A 21,866-nucleotide genomic window follows, 5' to 3' on the forward strand; every position below is an offset into this window, starting at 1 on the left:
TGCCAGCTTAGGCACCTACTAAAGGAGGGATGAGTCACCTTTTGAAGTTGCCTGCAGGGCTCAGTCAATTGCAGCAGGCAGACAGGCAGTCAGCTTAGTTAGAGCGTACCTGACCAGATGGCTGAAGTTGGGGTAGATGGGTCCTGTTCTACCTGTCTGTAGGCAGTGCCAATAAGGACGTGCTGGATTCAGCACTGGCTCAGGCTTCAGGACTAGTCAAGATGTGCTGTTATTCCTGAGTGTCAATGTGTTTTGCCCATAACAAATATCTCTCAAACAGGTTCAGGAAAAATGACGCCAGCCTGTAGCACATTTGCTCAATTTATAGTGATGCCAACTAAATGCATTTTTATTCTTTTACCCTTTATTTGCAACCCAAGCTGGAGCAATTCTTAGAAGCAGATCTTACAGTTTTTTCATGACAGGTAAATTGAACCCTCTCTTTTGTTCAAGCATCTTCTGCATAAAAATGTGAATCTAGGAGCCAGGCAATAAACAAAACAAAGACTTCCAAAACCCAAACCAAAACCAGGCAGGAATGAATGTAGGAACACCTTTTCATGTGGATTCAATGGGTTGAAATATAACCCTTTACCCATGTCTGGCACACAGAACTTGTATAGTGTTAAATCTACATCATGATAAAAGCAAGTTTTTCTCTCACTTTCCAGTTAGTGAGACCCCATCAAGCAGGAGGTATGAAGGCAAGGGAGATGCTGGACTGGGAATTGGTAGAAGAAACATGCACCCACCAAAGCATTTTGTGTGTGTTACAGTTCAAGGGCTCAGGCATCAGCTGGAGCCAGGTGGTGGTGGTGATGGGATCAGTCACATTTAGCTTGGGAGGGCATCAGGCTGAGTCAGTCTGCAGCACTGGGCTGGAACAAAGAAAATTGTCAGAGTCATGGTGGAGACCAGACAGGTGAACCTCAAGAGCAGGGCATGACAGAGAATGTCTGGCTAACAGTGGCAGGAGCATGACCAAGCACATTCAGAATAACATATCTGGGGAAAAGAGGAGGGGAACTGTTACTATTATTGAAAATGTCACTCCAAGAACCTCTCTGGAGAAACAGCAAAAGCAGATGGACCCTGTGGGCAGAGAAGAAAATACCCGCTTGCTCATCTGTAAGGACTCCATATATACAATCCCAGTGAAGCCAATGGGTAATTTCCCATGACCTCTTGCAAGAGGAAGAGCAAGTCTTTAGCTCTGCAAGTAGGTTTGGCAAAAAGCAGCACTGCATACACATGAAATGGAGTAGACAAATATTATAGACAACTTTATTTTCATTTTTGAGGGTGTTTGAGTAGCAGGCAGGTAGTGAATGGGGCTTTTTCTCTATGTAGGACATAGCCAGTCTGAATGTTTCAGATAGGAAAGTTCAGCTGAGTAGTCAAGCAAGTCTGAGAAAGATGTTTTAAATTTTCCATGAAAACCCACATTCTTCCTCTTATTCGACTCAAGCTTCAAAATATGGGTCCAAACGGAAAGGAAAAGTTTTTTCAAGGTTTGTGTCTTTCAGTTCATGTTTGCCAAACTAGCAATAGTTTGGAACTAAAAAGCTGAGAAAAGATTTATTAAACACTGAAAGAGATCTGCAGTCTTCTTTCATTATGGAAATATCTCCATTTAATCTCTCCCTCAGATATTCAGCCATGGTTGAGCCCACAAGACTAACTTGGACTAGCAATACCTCTGCTTGCCACAAACACACAGATTTGCTTTCAACTGATGACTTTAACAGCTAGAAAACATTTTTCTGCTTTTGTTGATTTCTTGTGGTTGGCTTGTATCTTTCTTCTTTTTTTTAATTTCTTTTTTTTTTTTTTTTTCCAACTTAACAATCCAAGTTATTTAGGCCTCTTCTTGTTTCCTACTGGTCAAGGTGGATATTATGGAAAGGTTTTTCACCCAGAAGGTGGTTGGGCACTGGAATAGGCTCCTCAGGGGATTTGTCACATCACCAAGCCTGACAGAGTTCAAGAAGCATTTGGACAACACTCTGAGGCGCATGGTGTGATTCCTGGGATTGTTCTGTGCAGGATCAGGAGTTGGACTTCAGTGATCCTTGTGGGACCCTTCCAACTCAGGATATTCTGCGATGATCCTATGATTCTAAGTTATGTCATTCACAGAATATCCTTTGTTGGAAGAGACCTACAAGGGTCCTTGAATCCTAATCTTAAGTATAGGGATGTGTCTGTACAGGGATCGAGCCTGCAACCTCAGTGTAGTCGTGCTTCTGCACGGCTGAAATCAAGCTTTCCTGAGCATGGGTGTCAGAGCTGCACACAAGGTCTCCTCAGGTTTTCTGCTAAAGCAGAAATGCTAAATGCTATTGTAAATGTTAATGCTAAAGTATTAACCCTTTCTGATATCTGCCTCACTGGATTTTAGTTGCCTATTCTCATGTATGGGTTATACTGTAGCATAAGAATTACTTTGCATAGCATGGCCAGGTATTTGTGTTTATTTATAAGCTTGGAGCACCTAGGGGAAATTGTACTGGTTGTAGTAACTTTGCATTTACAGTTTTTGTTTAATCTTTACTGGTTTTCAGAGTCTTGACACACTTTTTATTCAATTAATGATACCTCTAAATGCTGCATGCTTAAAAATTTAGAAGTCATTACTAGTGTCATGATAGTTTATGAAAATATTAAACAAGACTTGTCCCTACAATTGGTTTGATGTGCCTTCCTAATTGCTTCTGTCCAACCTTGTGATGGTTTTTTTTTCAGTGGTGTCTGTATGCTATGAGCCACATCCTTATTACACACACAGTTTTTCTGCAGAGCTCCAGCTAACAAATAACATACTCTGCACTGCTGCGCCAAACCCTGTAGCGAAACACAAGTGAAGAGTATTACACTGTTCCTCCTGTGTAGGATATCATCCAAGAAAGCTTAGGAAGACTTTGGTGTGATCTTTCCTGTCACATTTAAATCCATTCCTTGCCTAAGATCTGGTCTTTCTTTTAAAAGACATAACCTAGTGTACTAGCACATCTCTTGAAGTGGTTACACAACCAGGCTTTCTCTTTTGTCTGGTACACAGATTCCCAAAACTTTTAGTCGCTCAGACTTCTAGAAACTCCAGGCCCCTCACGCTTTATTGCCCACACTCTGCAATCCATCTGACTTTAATAATCTATTCCAAAAGTTTACCAAAATCTGCCCTTTTGAAATGCAAAATCTTATTAGCAGCCATTTACTTGTTCCATTTAATTAGGAAGTGTCAGCCCCTGATCACTTGAACCAAGGTCCTTTTTCTTTTTTTGCTGCAGTTATCAGTTACAAAAACCAAGTCTCAACCAGCATTACTTTTTAATGGTTCTGTGAGAATTTTAAGACATTTTCTGACTAGTACATCCATAAATATCTGGAGTCTGTAATTTTTAGTGGTGGTTGTTCTTGATCCACATTTGGGGAGGTAAAAATTTGCCTGCATGATACAAACTCAATAGAATTTGTGTCTCTAATGGCATCATCGATGCCTTTATGACTTTACACATAATAGGAGCAAAATAAGGGGCTTGCATTGTCCAAGTACTCTCCTTTACCAGCTTTCCCCAAAATGATTTTAACTGGAATAAATTCTGCTTTTTGCATTCTATCATTTCTGCACATACTTCTTTGCAGTGTTTCATATCATTAATGCACAGTTCTCTGCCACCACCTTCACCTTTACCTCTGCTTTACTGAATAATGCATGGAGACCAGTGTTCCAGCTGTGATTGCTATTCTGTTCTGTTATGAATGTGTACCTGTCCCATCAGTGCCCTGACAGCTTAGTTTATGCTTTTCCCTTTTTTGGTACATATATTGTTCTTAAAAATTTCTCTACCCCATAAACACAGTTTTGTCAAGAGCTGAACCTGACACTCCCTGTATTGCCACCTTGGAAGCAGCTCTCTTCACACTTTGCGCTTTCTTTATTCTTATTTCCTGCCATTCTGATCACTTGAATTTCTTTATCCTTTGGCATACCCTCGTGTGCCTACACTTTCTCCTCTGGTGCCCTATGGGCATGTGGAGATTATTCAAGTCTTTGACTCTGTACCCTTCCTTTCTCAATTCAAAGCTCTGCTTATCAGTTCTGCCAGACTTGCTTTCAGAAGGCTGTTTCCACAGTTGCTTAGGCAGAGTCTGTCCTTCAAAAAGGGTCTTCTTCCAATAAATGCATCCCAATGGTCAAACATTTCCAGTCCTTTAGCTATCTGTTGATCTTTCTTAAAGCACTCTTATTTTTGGCCTTGTTTTTATTTCCTATATTATCAGTCAGTGCTAAACCCTAGTGCTCTCTTTAAATAAGCCACATTAAGAAGGGAAAATGAAAAAATATAATGGCATCAACCCAAAATCTCCGTTAATCTCCACTTCTGAAAGTAAACTCCCCCATGCAATAAGGCAGCCCAGACAGACAACTGGGCAGCAACCACAACCAGCAGTGAATATTCTGTTCCACACCCCTCAGGATTTCTCGTCTACACAGAAAGTTTTGCCATCCTTCTTTGTCTGTCAGAAGCATGAAAACAATTGCCTGAGGTGGACAGAAAAATATCAGGGAAAAAAAGTCCTTTTGCTGGTTTATTATTTTGTTCATCAAAACAGTTCCACTGAGGTGGTTCTGTTGGCATTATTTTAGTGAACTTTGCTGGAAAACCCTTTCACAGGTAATAGCAAGATCTAATGGAGTGGCGAGGGCAGGGGCTACTCCATATCCCTGGAGGATGATTCTTCAGGGGTGGCTTTAGAACCACATCAGTTTTGGTTAGAAATGAATGTGATGTGAGAAAGGGCAGGAATTGCCCCCAGAGAATTAAAAAAGACTGCAGTGGATGCCCTCATGGATGTTCTCTGCTCACAGAACTTCCTCAGATATCAGCATTCCTGAGCCAAAGGCTCAACAAACTCAGCAACCACTCCTGATAAGCTAATATTTTGCTCATGTTAAACTATTAAAAACTACTTAGAATATGAGTGGTTTCATAACAAGAACAAACAGGTAAGGAAACAACTCATGTAATTGTAAGGGAACCTGAAGAAACAAGGTCGTCACTTGACTTGGGGAGACAAAATACATTCAAGGACTCCCCTTCCCTTCCCTTCCCTTCCCTTCCCTTCCCTTCCCTTCCCTTCCCTTCCCTTCCCTTCCCTTCCCTTCCCTTCCCTTCCCTTCCCTTCCCTTCCCTTCCCTTCCCTTCCCTTCCCTTCCCTTCCCTTCCCTTCCCTTCCCTTCCCTTCCCTTCCCTTCCCTTCCCTTCCCTTCCCTTCCCTTCCCTTCCCTTCCCTTCCCTTCCCTTCCCTTCCCTTCCCTTCGTCTCCTGTTTTTTTTTTGGTAATGAAACAATTCTTGTTAGTTAAAATACCATATAAAGAGTCAAAACAATGTAATTGTGTACATGATCACCATAATAAGCACATGCTATAAATATTGAATAAAGTTCTGTGAGGAAACAGTCCCCTTGGTATATGGATCTCTGAGTTATGCCTCTAGGTTTAACAGTAAATTAAGTGAAAGGAAGTGCTGGCTAGCCATTGAAAACAGAGTCTTAGGAGTGAGTAGTTTCTATATCTGGTCTAGTTACCAGTTCACTTTGAACTTCAGAATAGTGATTTTAACTCTTAGTATCTGTAAAATCAGAAATGTGCTAATATTTTTCTGTCCTCCTGGGCCCACAGAGGGTTCTTAGAAAAATCCACAACATGTGTAAATCGCAGCTGTTGAATAACTGTGATCAGCATGGGAATGGACCTGTGAAAACTTGAACTAAGTTGGCCATTAACCACATTTCAGTCAACTACCTCTATCTACTCAGACACCTCTCTGCTCAAAGGGGTTTGAAGAGCATGTTTCAACCAGGGTGTTGGCTCCCAAGGCTGCAGCTGAAGGGCTGGATGGTCAGCCAGGTGCTGTGCTGGTCTTATCTCTTCCAGCCCACCTGAAGGGAGGCTCTGGACACTTGCAGTCAGCTTCAACCCCCAGCCCCCACCCTATTCCCCCACCCTGCTTTCCTCTGCTCAGCAAATGTATAGTTAAGCTGAAGGGCAAAGATACAAGTTCAGAGAGGCTGACTCTCTCTCCTACTTTAGCTAAGACATGCCACTGCAGCTTGAGGAAGTATAATTCCTACGGGTGGCCCCAAAAGTTTCCAGCTGCAGGATTTCCCTCAGCATTTTTTCCTAGGCAGTATGTAACCTACCTATTTTTACCTTTAAAGGCCGAGAAGGAGCAATCAAGCAGAAATAAAAAATCCATCCATGCATCCATCCATGCATCTTAACCACAAAGATAGCTCTTCTGGCTCAGCTTGCTCTCTAGCTGCTAATCGCTAGAAGATACAAGAGTGTTGGAGAACAACGGCTGCATTTTTTGGTTTTGTAATTTTTCCTAAATGTCTGCTATTTGTCACCATGAGAAGCAAGAGTCTAGAGGGATGTTGGTATTATCCAGTATGACCATTCTTTTACTTTGATATTATGTTCTGATAATTTGGCTTTACACAGACTCAGGAAGCCAAGACATGGTAGTATCTGGGCAAAAGGGCACAAATCAAACATTGCTGCCAAAGCCCATTCTCTAATATTTTGGAATAAGCACATAATAAAAATGATGAAGAATCCACCCTTCAGCTTGGCTGTTTGCAGCAAATATTATAAGGGTATTAAACCAAACAATGACTTGTACTCATCTGGCTCTCCAGATGTTTTCTATGACTCTTATTTTCTATCAATCAGTTAACCACGGTTTTTGCTTTCCTTAGCAACGTATTTCCAAATCACAATCAAAGAAACTAACGGCAAATAATAACAGCTAGATTGTATTTGATTGCTGCTAGTTGCTCATGGGAAAGGAAACTGCAAGAAACACTGCCAATCCTTCACACTGGCAGACCAGCCAGGAACACTTCCAGCCCCCCTGACTGCCCCCGCAGCGCGCTCCGTGCCAAAGGGGCTGAGCAGCGGTCCCGACTGATGGGGAGACCCTACGGCTAGCAGAGGAGGGAGATGTGCCTGATTGCCATACAGGACAGGAGATACAGAATAATTTATCTCTCTTTCCACTCAGCCCTTTATTACAGCCTGCCCAACTCACTCAGAGACACAGCAGACTTCAGTCATTTAGAGTTTATCAGTGGGTGTTTCTAGCCTGGCTCCATGAGGAAGCACAGCTCATATAATTGCTCTGTGTGTGTATGTGCACATACAGTTGCCTAAAAACTTTTGTACTTTTGTACCCATTGGGTAATTGTAGCTGAACCTGACAGAAAGGCAGAGGTTCGAGAGATAATCAACTTGGTAAGTTTTTGTGAATACAGAAAACTGAAGAGTTTTTCTACTGATGGAAAGGCTGCAGCCCGCGCTCGGTTCTCATTTGACACAGAGAGAATTCACCTGGGAAAGAGAATGGATGTATGTGAAGGAAAGTTTCAGTCAGAGCTTATACCTTATTAGATATAAGGGAATCCACTCCACAGCCAAGGCTTCTCTCCCCCATGGATTCTCCAGTGTCTGATAAGGGCAGAATTCACAGTGCAGCAATAGTATAATTCATTTAAAATGTCAGTCAGCCATGAAACACTAACTCCATTGGAAACTAGGCTTCTGGAATAATTCTGGTATTCATGGAAATACTTGTTCCCTCACATACTGCAAAGCTCCAGCAGGAATTATGGGTGTTTCTCCATTGCTTCCAGTCTCCAAGCTAGCTCTCTCAGAACTACCTCTGCCCAACAGTACACTGGGTCTTTCTAGCGCCCACAGCCTCTGGAGGCTTCAGAGAGGAAAGTTGTACTTCACTTCTTCCCTCAGAGCCAGGCTCATCAAGCGTAACTTCTCTGAAGAACCTTATTCACAAAAGAGCTCCCCATTCCCTTTTAGGCACAGAAGGGTAAAAAAAAAAAAAAAAAAAAAAAAAAAGGCCAGCTTTCTCAATGGCTTCCTGGCCAGAAAGAATTGCTGGCTGCTGAGCGCTTGTGGAAAAATGCTCTATTGAGAAGTGTAAATGAGAATGGAATCTTTCTGAAAATCTGGATCCAACAGGGGACTATTGGCACTTGGAAGTTTGGCCCTCATTTCTTTTGAAATACGTAGCTCTTAAATGAGCAAAATCAGAAGTGATTTTTCAAAAGTCTCCTGCCTTAATTTCCTCTTATTCCCAGGTAGCACTGAAAATACTTGTGGTATTGATGTCAGGCATTATGCTTAAACCAGGAAAAAAGAAAAGGACACATTTCAATTGTCTGAGTGCTCAGGTTTCCTCTAAATACTGTTTTAATAACAGACTCAGTAGGAAATTCCCCAATTATTTGTATTGTCTTCCCATGTTAAAAGACTGAATGCGATTTCTTAATTTCAATATTATTATTGAATAGGGTAGCTATTCCCTGCAGAATGAATGGATTATTCCATTCCACTCAGGGATCAGCATTATTTCTGGCTGCTACATTTTCCTAGGAATGCATAGTAATGTCATGATAGGTATTTGACAGTAGTATTAAAAAAGTAAGAAAGGAGAGAGACATATCAAGTCATTTGGTTAGTGATAAAGAGCAAGCAGGAGATCAGCACCTGGAAACACATGCAAGTTCTCCCATCAGAGAGAATCCCATGTAAAATGTAATAATTCTGACACCTGATCTTGGCAGAATGAAAGTCAGTGCTGATTTGTGACAGATCTGCATGGGAGAAGGGCTTCAATGACAAAGAAAGCAAAATTTACTTTCCACATAGCTACACGGTGCTGTTCGACTTCAATAGGTGTTGCAAATACATGCTGGGAGTTAGACTCTGGCTCTGCTAAAAGTCAGAGTTGCAGGAGATTGCCCTGAGATTGTAGGCAGGACAGATCAGATATTACACAAGCAAGAAGGAAATACAAACCTCACAGAATTAACATATATTGTCACATTCTATTAAGGGTTTCTGTAGGGCTAGATCAGATTAAATGCATTGAATCGCAGTCATTTTACAGCATATGAAAATATTGTCATGGATAGAACTTTTCATTAGTGAATAAAATGCAGAATAATGAACAGTAGACAAAAAAAGAGAGAAGATGTAAAGCCAATCAAAGGAAGGGCAGATGTTTAAAAAGTCTTTTGCTATTCAGGATTGTGATCCAACAAAAGCAATTATGTTTCTGCTTTCTCAATTTCAAAACAGCAGAAAAGAGCTTTGAGGTTTTTCCAGTGCTTATGGTCTATCTCCACACCGTTAACTGAACAGAAGGTAACATAATACCAAACATAGCCAAAGGCAACTGATTCCATGCAAAGCTTGTAATTTGGGACATCCAGTGAGTTAAAGGGGATGGTAATCAAGAAGGAGATAGATATATATATTCAAAAATTGCCAAAGAAATCTATAAGAAGCCTAATTAAATTCTCTTATAAATCTGGAAGAGGAATCATAAAAAGAAGACTAAATCAGTGCCTACAGGTGGAAATTTCACTTGGTAACTGCCCTCTGAACTCATGAGAAAGATAATGTGTGGAATTTTGTTGAGTAATGGCTGGCATGTGACTGCAGAAAAACAATAGACTCTCTTGGAAAAATACTGAATATTATTTTTGCTCAAAATTTTATTGTGTTATTTTTGAATGGATAAATATCTGAGCTGTAATTATAAATACAGTCCACTACACTTTTCCAGTATCTTTAGGCATGCATCTAAACAAAAGTAAGTGAGGCTGAATATGGGAATCTTCACTGAACCCAGTGTGTGTATGGACCAATATACGATAGAACAGAGAGGAACATGACAGAATAGCAAGGGAAGAGATTAAATGCCAGTCATTCTATATTGTGAGAGAAAAACTTTCTTGATTATACAATACTCTTCCTGTATTACCAGATGCAGGTCTGATGTAAAGAGATGCTGCATGCTAGTCAGAGTAGCACCCGAATAAAAAAGGTGAAGGTCGCATTTCAGCCTTTGCAGCAGTCATACAACTTATTAAAACTGTGTCATTGAAAGTGGTCTGCAGTGAGACACAAGCACATGCAGCCATAGAATAGAAAGTTGTTGAAGTCTGTGGAACTTTTGCCAGGGACAAACAACATAGAATACTCCCTTCTTCCTTGCCTCCCTCACCAAGAGAGGAGGAGGCATAAAATCTCCTTTTTGCAGGTAAGTGGGTAGAACTTCAAGGCGCCCTAAGATGAACCTGAGCACAATCCCAAACAGTCTCTTACGTGCCTAAAATACAGCTCAGGCAAAATGTAGGGGCATACTGAAGGTCACACAGAAAATGCTGCCAATCTGAATTAGGTGTCTCCAAGGCATGTGTGTTGCTGGTGTTACTTCCTTAGGTGCCCAGTACAGTTCCGCTGTATGAGTCCAGCCACTGCCACCCACAGCCAACTCAAGTAAAAAGGAGTGTGTAACTCTCCTGCAGGCAGAGGAGCTGGGGGCCTGCTTTCCTGTGTAGCATGAAAGTGCTAAGGTACAGTGAAAGGAAGGACAAAGCCTGGAGCAGGTCCTAAGGATTCAGGAGAACAAGACTCTCGCTTTTGCCAGAGAAATAAAGAATAAGAGGCACCAATTGCTGCCCCAAGACACAGGCTTCTGCCTCATTTTCCTGGTCTCTGTCTGAAGCAAAGTAGTGCTATCGTGTTTTTGTTTGCTTTGGGTTGGGTTTGGGGTTATTTTTTTTGCAACATGTGGCAGAAAAAGCAACAGCCTACTTGTTTTACATTTTGAACTGGCCCTGCTACAGTTACATGGTTAAACAATTCCTATTTCCTTCCACAAGCTGGGCCTCCCTACCTCATACTCTGTTGAGTCAGAACCTATGGGGTTTGCCTCAAAGGTACACAGGACCATAATGTAGGACTATTCTGGGTTTTGGCAGCAACAGAGAGCCCTCCTTCTTGTTTTTGGGGTCACATGGTGCTAACTAGAAGCTTTTGAACATGAAAGAGTGCAGTTTCATTACTCAGGATCAGCTTACAGTAAAGCAGTTCCCCATCTGGCTTGGAAAAGGGACAAAACAGGCTCACCTCCATCTGCAAAAGACCATGTCAGCATAGTCTCATATACTCTGCGTCTCAGTGTTCTCAGCCACTTCCTTTCAAACATGACAGCCACTGTCTGCTCTTTGTGTAATTGCCTGGCAGCTTGAATGCTTTGGGAAACAAAAGTTTTCAGTTCTCTTGATTTTGAAGGTCTCTTAAGGAGACTCTCAATGAAAAAGAGGAGGTAGCAGGGAAGAGGACTACATTCTACTTTGCTCTGAAGTGAGCAGCAGTGCAGTCAAGGAGTCTATAGCTGCAGAGCTAAATAGAGCAAAGGCAAGGCACTGTTTTAACATTGTGTGTAGATAGGGAGGGCCAAACTTAAGGGTTCAGAGCCTCTCATTCTCAGTGGGAATACTTATTACCTGCACCACTCATGGCACTCCTTTCTGCTACCTCTGGCTCTACAGTCTGTGCTTTCTGCTGCATAGTTACCCAGCAGAGAAAACAGAAGCACTCTCTCATCACTATTGCCAGTCTCACCTATATCCTTCTGATGAAACCACTATCTCTGCATTATTGTACAGTCTGCTGAGATAGAGCTTGAGTCCAACTTCTGGGGCTCATATTCAACTGGTTATTAGCTAAGAGTGGTATCATTATGAACCTCATCCCAAAGGAAAAAGAAACAAGCCACCTGCCTTCAAATATGCAAGTAAGATAGCTGAAGACAGGACAGCTTTGTTTAGAAGCTGACATTCAAAGGCACATTTAACTGCAGCTCTGATGTGGGGCAAAACTCCCCTTACTGGGATTTCTTATTGGCTTCAGTGACATACTTAGCTTGCTGTGCCCATGCTTAGGGTATATTTACATTGATGAGTACAGACAGACTTGTCTGCTCCATCTGTGACCCTGGCGATGAATACATGACACTATCATCCTGGCGATTTTCTTGTGACCTTAGGTCCAGAACTGCAGCTGTATGAGAGTATCCATAGGAGCAGACAGAGGTCTCACTGTACCCATCTTCAAATGGTTACTTTTTAAGTGCTAGATTTCACCAGTCAGTGTCAAGGGAATTTAAACTTTTTCTACTTCCATGTTGCCTATACCTTAGCCCATGCCTGTGACCTAACCTGGGAGTTTACTCACTGCTGATATCTAAAGCCAGATTGCCACTCCCTAGGCTGGATCTTCAAACTGTTGGGTCAGTGGAGATTCTGTGATGGCAGCTTGTGTGGACACACTTGAATTCTGTTGAGGGCCAGCTGTTAGCACAAGCAAAATGTGAGCAGTGGCTTAGAATGACCTTTGCCCAGGTTATAAAGGGCTATTATAATAGCCATTTAACCCATGTCTTATGTCCTTGAAAGCCAGGCTCTGTGATGACACAAAGTGAGAGGTCAGTATGCATCAAGGAACCTGCTGCTCCTCCAAGGATCAGCAGTCACCCCCACAGTTACCCAGTGACAGCAGCATCCAACTATGGCTCTTCAACATGCTTAACTTCTTCCTCTCCCCTCTTATAACTTGAAAAGCTCTGGGGACCTGGTCTTCTTTCTCTTCCTTGAGGCAACAACGCTGGATTTTGGGACATTGCAAGGCATCCTTGGTTTGTCCCACACATGGTTGGTATGCTGTCACACTCCAAATGTGCCAGTTGCTCAGAAGCTTGGGCTGAGAGAAAGAAGCAAATATCTTAATGGTGGTATTAAAAAAAAAAAAAAAATCCACAAAGAAACAGCACATCAGGACTCCCCCTCAGCCCATAGTCACCACCTCATTGCTGAGATAGGTTTACTCTGTTCCTGTTTCACTCCAGGGAAGGCAGGACCCTGCTTCCTCACCAGCCTGCCTGATGGTGAAGAAGGACATGCTCCTCCTCACAGAGTAACAAGCAGCACCAGTTGAGAGGTGGTTTAAAAAACCATCCCTTACTACCTCTCAGATAATTGTTGGTGCCTTCAAGCAGAGAAACCTGCCAGAGTACGCGCCATTGGGATCATAGCGTCAGGAGAGTCACAAAGCTCATCAGGACAAATCCATAGGCAAACATCCAGTGTACACAGAGCTTTAAGGGTCTTGCTCAGCACTGTGAATTTTGATTCAAGAGCTAAGTATCCCCTTCCAGGTATCACATAGCTGGCTGAGGGCTGCTATTAGATGAGATTTTCTGCTGATCAGGGTAAAGAGGTGGATGCGCACAGCTTTGTCCAGAAATTTGTCCCCCTTCCCCCTTTCCCCCTTTCCTCAGATATTAAAGCCCAATCAGTTTTGCAATTTAATTCTATCTGATTGTTTCTTGACTTCCAGAAGGTGATTCAAGTTTAAAGAAAAGAGCCTTTGGAGCTGGTCTGTTTTGCATGGCTTCTTGGATTATCCCTGGCAAATTGTACTGGGTAAAGCTTAGAGGAAGAGCTAGAGAGCTCATTTTAGCTTTTTGTCCCTGGGATTTGTGTTGTACTGTAACAGGCTAACTACTGACTCCATGAGGGTCTTGAAAAGGGAGAGGAAAATACAGAAATACCTCAATTGCACCCCTGGTCTGCCTCCACTAGGCTCTTCTAAATGCTTTCTGTAGGAACAGATGGCATAGGAATCGGCTCTGTCAGCTTTGTATGAGCTAGGAACTCCCTAGTGCCAAGGGAATCCTTGAATGGGAAGATTCAGCAGCTCCCCAGCTCCTTTGAAGTGGGTCAAAATGATTTAAGAATCTGGCCCATTGCAGCTTCATTTCCTCTGAAAATTGTACCAAATTGAGGGGGTGATGGGGTGATGAGAAGATAGAGAATAAAATTTCAAAGAGGATCAAAATATGCCATTTTAGCTTTTGTATGTATAAACACGCATAATATGACATTTTGTTTAGACAGTTATTTAAAAAGAAACTTACAATCTTTTTAATTAACACGAATGCAAAGGAATAGGCTATAAATATGAACACAGGAAGGTAGGAGTTGACAGCACACAGCCTTCCAGACAATCTTTTTTTTCAGTTGTTATGGGGTATAATAAAATCCTGTTTTCCTTTGCAAATTTTCCATAATGATTATGTTTGTTTTAGGTAACAAATTAACTGTAGGTGACATTTTTTTTCCACATATCATGTCATGTGTCAGAAGCCGTCACCTTACAGCTAGAGTGGGAACAGTGGATGAAATTAAAAGATGAAAGAGAAAGCAAGATCACCATATGGGCAGACCATACCTGAATGGCGGATGTGATATACCATCTAATTTATGCTGCTGCCACTATTAAAACATCTCTGGCTCCATGTCTCATTACCTTACCTCACCTTACCTCTGCAATTCCACTGCTGCCCGCTTCACTTTACCTCTGCTGCCTGTCTGCCTGACTCGTGAAATGCTAAACAATTTTGATATTTACCTGTTTATGATTAAATTGCAAAATGATCTGTTTAGTTCTGTTCTAAATTAAGGTCTACATTAAATGTCATAGCATTTATCTTTCATAAAACGAGACAGCAAGGACACTAATTTCCCAGGCACTCAATCACTGCCCGGTGCCACCGGAGAGAGTGGCTGTGGAGGCGCGTGCCCGCCATTCACAGCCGGCTTGACAGCGCCCAGGCGGAATCATAAAAGTCAATTAATCATTAAAAGCTGTTACCAGCCTGTATTGAACTGCTGTGGCACAAAATGTTAATCAGCCCCACATCAATACCATAAATTCCTGCAAATTGGAGCGGTCAATAGTGCCGAGGCCCGACAGGTCGATGGGAGGGCGCAAGGCCTCTCTGCCAAACATGGTGGCTTGGCAGCCGCCCTGTCCTGTGCGGGCCCGCTGGGGCTGAGCAGGTGCCGATGCATCACTGCCCCTGATGGGTCTGTCAATAACAGCGAGCAGGGAAGGGCAGCCCTCACAATTTAATCGCTTCAGGCGCCGTGTGTCACTGCATATGTGGCAGCTTAAAAGCAGGGCCAGGTCAGTGGCTGCCCAGGGACGGGATGGGGCGGCTGGCGCCGTGCGCCATTAACCCCAGGCGCTGCTGTGGAAGGAGTCACCTGGAGCTCCCTGGCTTAGGAAACTGTTCCCTGCTGGGTTATAATGTTACTCATGAATGGTTGTGGAGTTGTTCATTAATTCCCTGTGGGCCCAGGGATGGTGTTTTTTATTAGCCTCTGGCACACTGCTGCCAGGCACCCATGAAATGGGGCACATGGAGGTGTGGGCAATAGGAGAAGGTCGCTTCTGCCTTGGCACCTGCGTAACACTTTTCCCCTTGTAACTATTGCTGCCATGGAAGTATGAGCAGTACAAGTGAGCTGCCCCTGCAGAAGAGATCTCCCTCTGTGGAGCACTTTGGGCCTCTCCTTCTCAAAGCAACCCTATGTTTTTCAGTGTTAGCTACACCAAAGAGGTCACATGGCTTCGTCTTTTCCTCACCACCCTCAATCCCAGGGCCAAGGAGGACTCCTGGCCTTCCCGCCCAGACATGCAGAACAGACTGGGCCAAGCAGAAGACCCTCTAGAAGAGAAGTGAGTGCCATGGAAGGTGCTACATCCCTAGGGAGAAGGACTTGAGGGCATCACAGCAATGCCCTGCCTTCTGCTGCTGCTTCTCCCGAGAGGGGACAGATCCCTGCCTACCATCCACAGGGCTGCTGAAAGCTTGACTGAGCCAAATCAATTCATCTCCTGGTACTGTTATTAAATCTGACCTGAAGTGGGGGAAAAAATAGCATTTTTAGGATTGCAGGATATTAAGAAACCTCTTTAGAGATGAAAGAAATGCCCGGTACCATTACTCTGGGGAAGGATTGTGTTCCACTGGTTTCATTGTCATTTAACACAGAACATAAAGGTTAATGCTGAATAAAATAATACTCATGTTGATTATTTTAATAGTCTCAAAGTATAACTTTTTCCCTGGACTGCAGTTATCTAATCCATGTGCTGTACATGCACCAGCAGTATTTTGTACTTTTCCACAGCACAGATAGAATGGTTCCATTAAGTTCAGGCTGGGAAGCTATTGTGTGTATCTCTAACACAATCGTTCCATACTCTATGGAAAATGGAAAATACACGGATCTACAGACATGCTAATCCCCAAGATTTGTACATTTTTAAAGATTAATAAAAAAGTCCATCTTATTATTATCCGAGTTATAGGAAACATCAAAATAAATTAAGAATCCTACTGCAAAGAAATCCCCTATTCAACACATCGAGACAGGATGATGTTATGAGTGTTCAGACAAAGGTAATACAGTCCCTTTATTTAATTGCCCTGACACCTTGCTCAGTTCCTCCAGCTATACTCTGGGAGCTAAAAAACTCCTCTCATTGTTATTAATTGTATTCCTTTTTAAATGTAATGTCATATTGCTGTGAACTGAGCTAATGAAACATACTCATATTACCAAAATAGGTATATTTCTTCTTGTACAACACATTCTATCAAAACTGTCTGCTAAAGACATTGTGTTAAAGACCTTTCATAGAGCTTTATAAAGAATATCTCAGCTACTCCAACATTTCTATTACACGATCATTAAAATGCCCAAGAGAACTAAACAATATAGTGTGGATCCAGTTATCATATAAGACTTTAGAAATATTATTAATTCCTGCCACTGATTTATGTTAATACTAATGCTAGATTACATGCTATGGCTACTAAACAGCCACTGAATACAAATTCACACAAAGACAGTCCCTGTCCTCTCTGTGAAAGCTGCACTCTTCTGTTGTAATGAGAACCTGAATTATTTATCTCTCTTTATCCTACAGTAGTTCACCTGACCACAATCACTTTTTTCTCCCCTGTTTCTACCACACACACATAAATGCATGTAAACATGACATAATAACAGCTACTATCTTTGCCAGTTTCAGCCACATGAGATCAATCATAGGATGGAAGCAAAAGTACTGCCCAGTGCTGAGCAGGAATGGAGTATGAGGTTGCCTAAATCGCACCCTCACCTGAGGAGCCTTCAGTATTTTTAATTGCAGGTCCAGTGTAAATCACAAACTGAGCAATACAAAAGACTTCCTTGCTGATGGTTTCCACTGCTGGCAGCTTGTCTCAGGTGCCTACTGCTTTTCACAGCTCTAGCTGGGTGTGAACAGCTCCCCCGCAGCACGTGCACAGGCTCTGCTCACTCTGAATGAGATTCCAGGCAAAGCCAGCAGCGTGGGCAGGATCAACTACTGGTCCATTTTGGCTATTCATGCAAGAAATCAATTGCAGAATATTCTGAGTCACAGAATATCCTGAGCTGGAAGGCACCCACAAAGACCACTGAGTCCAGATCTTAAGTGAGGGGCCCATACAGGGATCAAACCCACAACCATGGCACTAGTACAGCAATGCTCCAAACAACTGAGCTAGTCTCATCTTTTTCCTAATCAAGAACAGAGGTGTGGCCAAAGCTCTTTGACATGAGAGGTGAGTACTGCATCCACAATGTCGCTCAGCAATCCGTGGCATTTTTGTGGGAGTATTTTAACCTGTCTGTAATGCCTGTTCTGTAGTCTTCAGTGCTGGGTTTATGCATTATTGGTCAGAATGTATTTTGCTCCCTTCATACGTGGCACATGTAAATTGAATTCCATCTGTGGTATTTGTATGCTGCAGCCCCACTACCTGCTATCTCACTCTGCACTTTGACTAGCCTTGGCTCATCCAGAGAGTAGGAATACTGCTCTGCTGAATTAGTTCTTAGAATCCTTCTGGGGAGTTCTTTGGGAAGGATCTGTTTTCCTTTTTCCACAATAAAGAAGCTCAGACTGCATCTAGGACATTATTTCAGCAGTAGGACACCAGCACATCTCACAAGTTCTTCCACACCTTTTGCAAACAGCAGAAAAAAGGATGTTCTTGGTCATGGCAGCCATCCTACAAGTGTTGGGGAAGCATGCAGATTCCCATTGTACACCTACTGCTTGGTGACCCAGGCTCCAAATAGAGTCCACAACTGCATGTTTTTTGCCATAAGGAGTTGCAGAATGCCATTTTACCTGGTGACAGGACAGGTAGAAACTTGATCTGAACTGCTAAGGATCCATAATGGAAACAGAGTAGCATGCTGTAAATGGAAGATGGTCAGCTCTGGAAAGAGCAAAAAAGAAAAACCATTCATGGAAATTTGAACCACAGCTGTCAAGGAAGATGACTATTGTAATTCTCAGGAAATGCTGAGGAAGGGATTGAAAAGGTTATTTAGAAACGTACAATCCAAATTACTTTTGCTAGACATTTTGAAATGGGAATAATGGAAAAGAGAGAGATAGTTCACAAGGTAGCATGTGCCATTTAGAAGACTCTGGTACTCTGCTACCTATAGGTATTGAATGCACAAAGCTTGGGGTCTATCAGGACTGTTAGAAGACCTACAGCACAATTTTCTGTATTCTTGACCTTTCAGTTACAAATTAGTTGAGAGGCATATTTTTCCACTGTGTTTTTAACTGTCTTCACTGCACTGTTTCACTGCCAGTGCCAGTCAGCTAATAGGACATCCCATGATGGGTTTTCCACAGCCCTTGCTTGTCCAAGGCTCTGCGGTGCCTCAGTTATCCTGGCAGGGAAACCTATCAAGGTCAACAGAACCATCATGTTAACCACTGTCCAAGTTAGTGACTCCTTCGCTGCTAATTTCAGCCACCATCTAGAATGCCAAAGTTTTTCACCAGAAAAAACTGAGGAGTACAAATAGAAGGATGAGATTTTTATCAACACCCCTTCCCCTCACTTCCTTTAAAGACACTGATTAGGGTAGGCAGAATCACTTGTGAGTAAGTATGACTGTGGATGTTACAAACCACAGAAATGGGTATATGTGTGTTATTAAAAGCCAGTCACTGTAAGGACTTGAATCACAACAAGAGCTCTTGTGGTGAGCTCTGAAATACTTCCTTTGCTGGAAGGATGTAAACAAGGCATTTGCTGTTGGGCCACAGGAGAGGGGACCTCAGAGTCCAGCTGTGTAATCTGAAGATGGAGACTCTGGCTGAGCTGCTAACCCACACTATCTCTTTCTTCCCTTCTTCCTGCATCTGGTTTGCTTTGCACACATTTTCTTGGTAAGCTAGTGATGTCTGACTAATGCCCTACAGCTTAATAACCTGCAGGCTCCTGAAACTGAAAGAGAGGGGAGAAGGACATCACTGAGAGGGGGGCAGAAATGAGTGGGGAGGGAGGAGCAGAAGTGGCCCACAAACAGTATGGGCTCTTGAGCCTGTGTGCATGGGGAGCTTTGGAAGTAATGTTGACCATATACTGTGAACCAACTCTCTTTTATAACCAAGGAAGCCTAGCCCTGCACTATACAGTGATGTTATTGATATGGCGTCTCAGAGGTGGACTCTGAATTCTAATTAGTTATAATAATTAGTGAAGTTCAGTACCCCAAAAATGGTATTTTATTTTAGGAAAACAGAAGGTCAGATTTTATGTGTTATAAATTAATCTAACTCCAAACCCTTTGGTACCACACTATAATTTCTATTATCTGATCTGCTGGTTATGGTTGCAGTGGCTACCATGACAAACATTTTTCTTTTGGGGAGCAAAGGTATAGAGGTAGACTTTAACCTCTTATGGCAGTCTAAACCTAGAGTAATTTTATTGAGTTTGAAGGATTTACGTCATATTGACAGTGCAAGAAATGGGGTCCAAATCAACACAGTAAAGCAGTGCCATTTAGCATCTATCAGAGTTGATGAGGGCTTACCTTGTAATATTTAAAACCATAGGTATTTTAGTCAGATAGGGAAATGCACTTTCAGAGTCCAATTTAACAAAGTCTAATTTCAAAAACTGAAGTCCTGTTCTCCTAATCTGAGTGACTTCAGATACATATGGGAATATCAAAACATGATTGCCCTGAAACTCAATCTTCTTCTTTTTAATTAAAGAAAGAATCCTATCTTAGTCACCTGAGAATCTGAAAGATAGTCTAAGTATTTGACACTCAGAAAAACTTTTAACAGATAAATTATGATGACAAGAGACAAAAACTACCATCAATAGTAAAAGCAAATTTAAAATAAAATTAAAGATGCTTTAATAATTTAGAAAAAAAAAGCTAATCAATCCCGATCTTAAAATTCTTCCTTCAAGCCAAAAATAAATGTGTTGCAGTAATTAATTTGAGTGATAGAAAGTCATGACTAGATCTCAGCTGTTGTAAATCAGCAGAGCTCAACTGATTTCAATGGAGCTGCACTAAGATAGGTTAGATAACAATCTGACCCTCAATTGCTTTGTAATTTTTTTTCTAATCAACAAACAAAATACAGTTTTTATGTTAATGTAGAGTCATACAGTCCTAGAATGGTTTGTGTGGGAAGGTCATCTGGTACAACCTCCCTGCAATGAGAAGGCATCTTCAATTAGCTCAGGTCACCCAGAGCCCTGTTCAACCTGACCTTGGATGTTTTCAGGGATGGGGCATCTTTAAATCTGTTCCAGTGTTTCATCATATAAAATGTCTTCCTTATATCTACTCTGAATCTACCCACCTTGATGTTAAAACCATTATCCCTTGCCCTATAGCAACAGGCCCTGCATGTTCTCCTGTTTCTTATGCATCCCCTTTCAGTACAGAAAGGCTGCAATAAGATCTCTCTGGAGCCTTCTCTTCATCAGGCTGTTCTACCTCAGTCTTCTCAGTCTTTCCTCACAGGTGAGGTGTTTCAGCCTTCTAATCATGCTGTGGGCAGGGTCTCATTGCAGTGGAGGAGAGAGGGAGAATCACCTCCCTCGATCTGCTGTCCACACTTCTTTTCATGCAGCCCAGGACATCACTGGTTTTCTGAGTTGCAAGCACACCTTGCCAGCTCCTGTCCAGCTTGTCATTGATGAAACATCTGTCTTAGCCCTTGCTGTTCCTCAGTCCTAACCTGGTGTTTCTTTTGTACCAGATCTCTCAGTTTCTCTGTTTTAACAGTTTTAGAAGTAAGAAAAAACATTGAGAAAACACTTCATTTAAATCAAATTCTGCAACCTTGACAAAATATGTGTCTTTTACAATGCATTCACCACCTTCTCCTGACTTTGAAGAAGAACTAGGCAATGTTAAGGGATTAATCTGGCATAATTTTTCTGGTGTCATTCAGGCTAACAAACATAGGAATGCACATGCAAGTCACATACCCTATATTGCTTAACGGGCTTTTGTTAAAAAAGTTTTACTGGGCACATCCCACTTTTCCATTTTTAAAGTGTGTTCATCTCCAAGAATGTTGTATTGAAAAAAGAGAAATTGAATGCAGCTGAGATAAATAGATCACACTAATACTAACACTCCTCTGATCCCTGCAGGCAAAAGCTGAAAAAGCAGTTCAGGCTCTGGGCTGATGCTGTGAGTGCTGTGCACAGACTTGTGCTTCCAAGGAGCAATGATTGGTGCAGACTACGGTTCCTCAAGTGGTCCCTCAGTGCCAGGACTGGAGTTCTGGGCAGTGCTGGCAAAATTGCCTCCACAGCCAAACAGTGAACAAGGTGGGGGATGCAAGATGTGCTTTTTCCACTAGATGAATGAACTGCTGTACTTCGTGGCCACATAAACACCTGGCTAAGCAAAGCATTGCAATGACATGGAGCTGGAAATGAGTAGTCGAGGGGCTGGAGGGTCAAGAGCTACCTAAGGCCATCTAAATAACACCAAATTTGTCACCAAATAAGAAGCCACACAATCTGCTACACAATCTGCCACACCATACCACACTAAACTTTCAAGAGCCGTTCCACAGCCTGAATTACAGACGAGAAGCAAACAGGAAGCAGAGACAAATGGTGGAGCTCTGGCATCTTATGCCAAACCAATTAAGCAGTCAGGCCCATCGGTAAAATTGTCTGGAAAGAAAACAGCTTTGTGCCCTTCCTGAGTACAGCGCAAAGAGAACTGGGAATACTGCACGGC

This window comes from Ammospiza nelsoni, chromosome 2, assembly GCF_027579445.1.
Source record: "Ammospiza nelsoni isolate bAmmNel1 chromosome 2, bAmmNel1.pri, whole genome shotgun sequence".
Classification (NCBI taxonomy): domain Eukaryota; kingdom Metazoa; phylum Chordata; class Aves; order Passeriformes; family Passerellidae; genus Ammospiza; species Ammospiza nelsoni.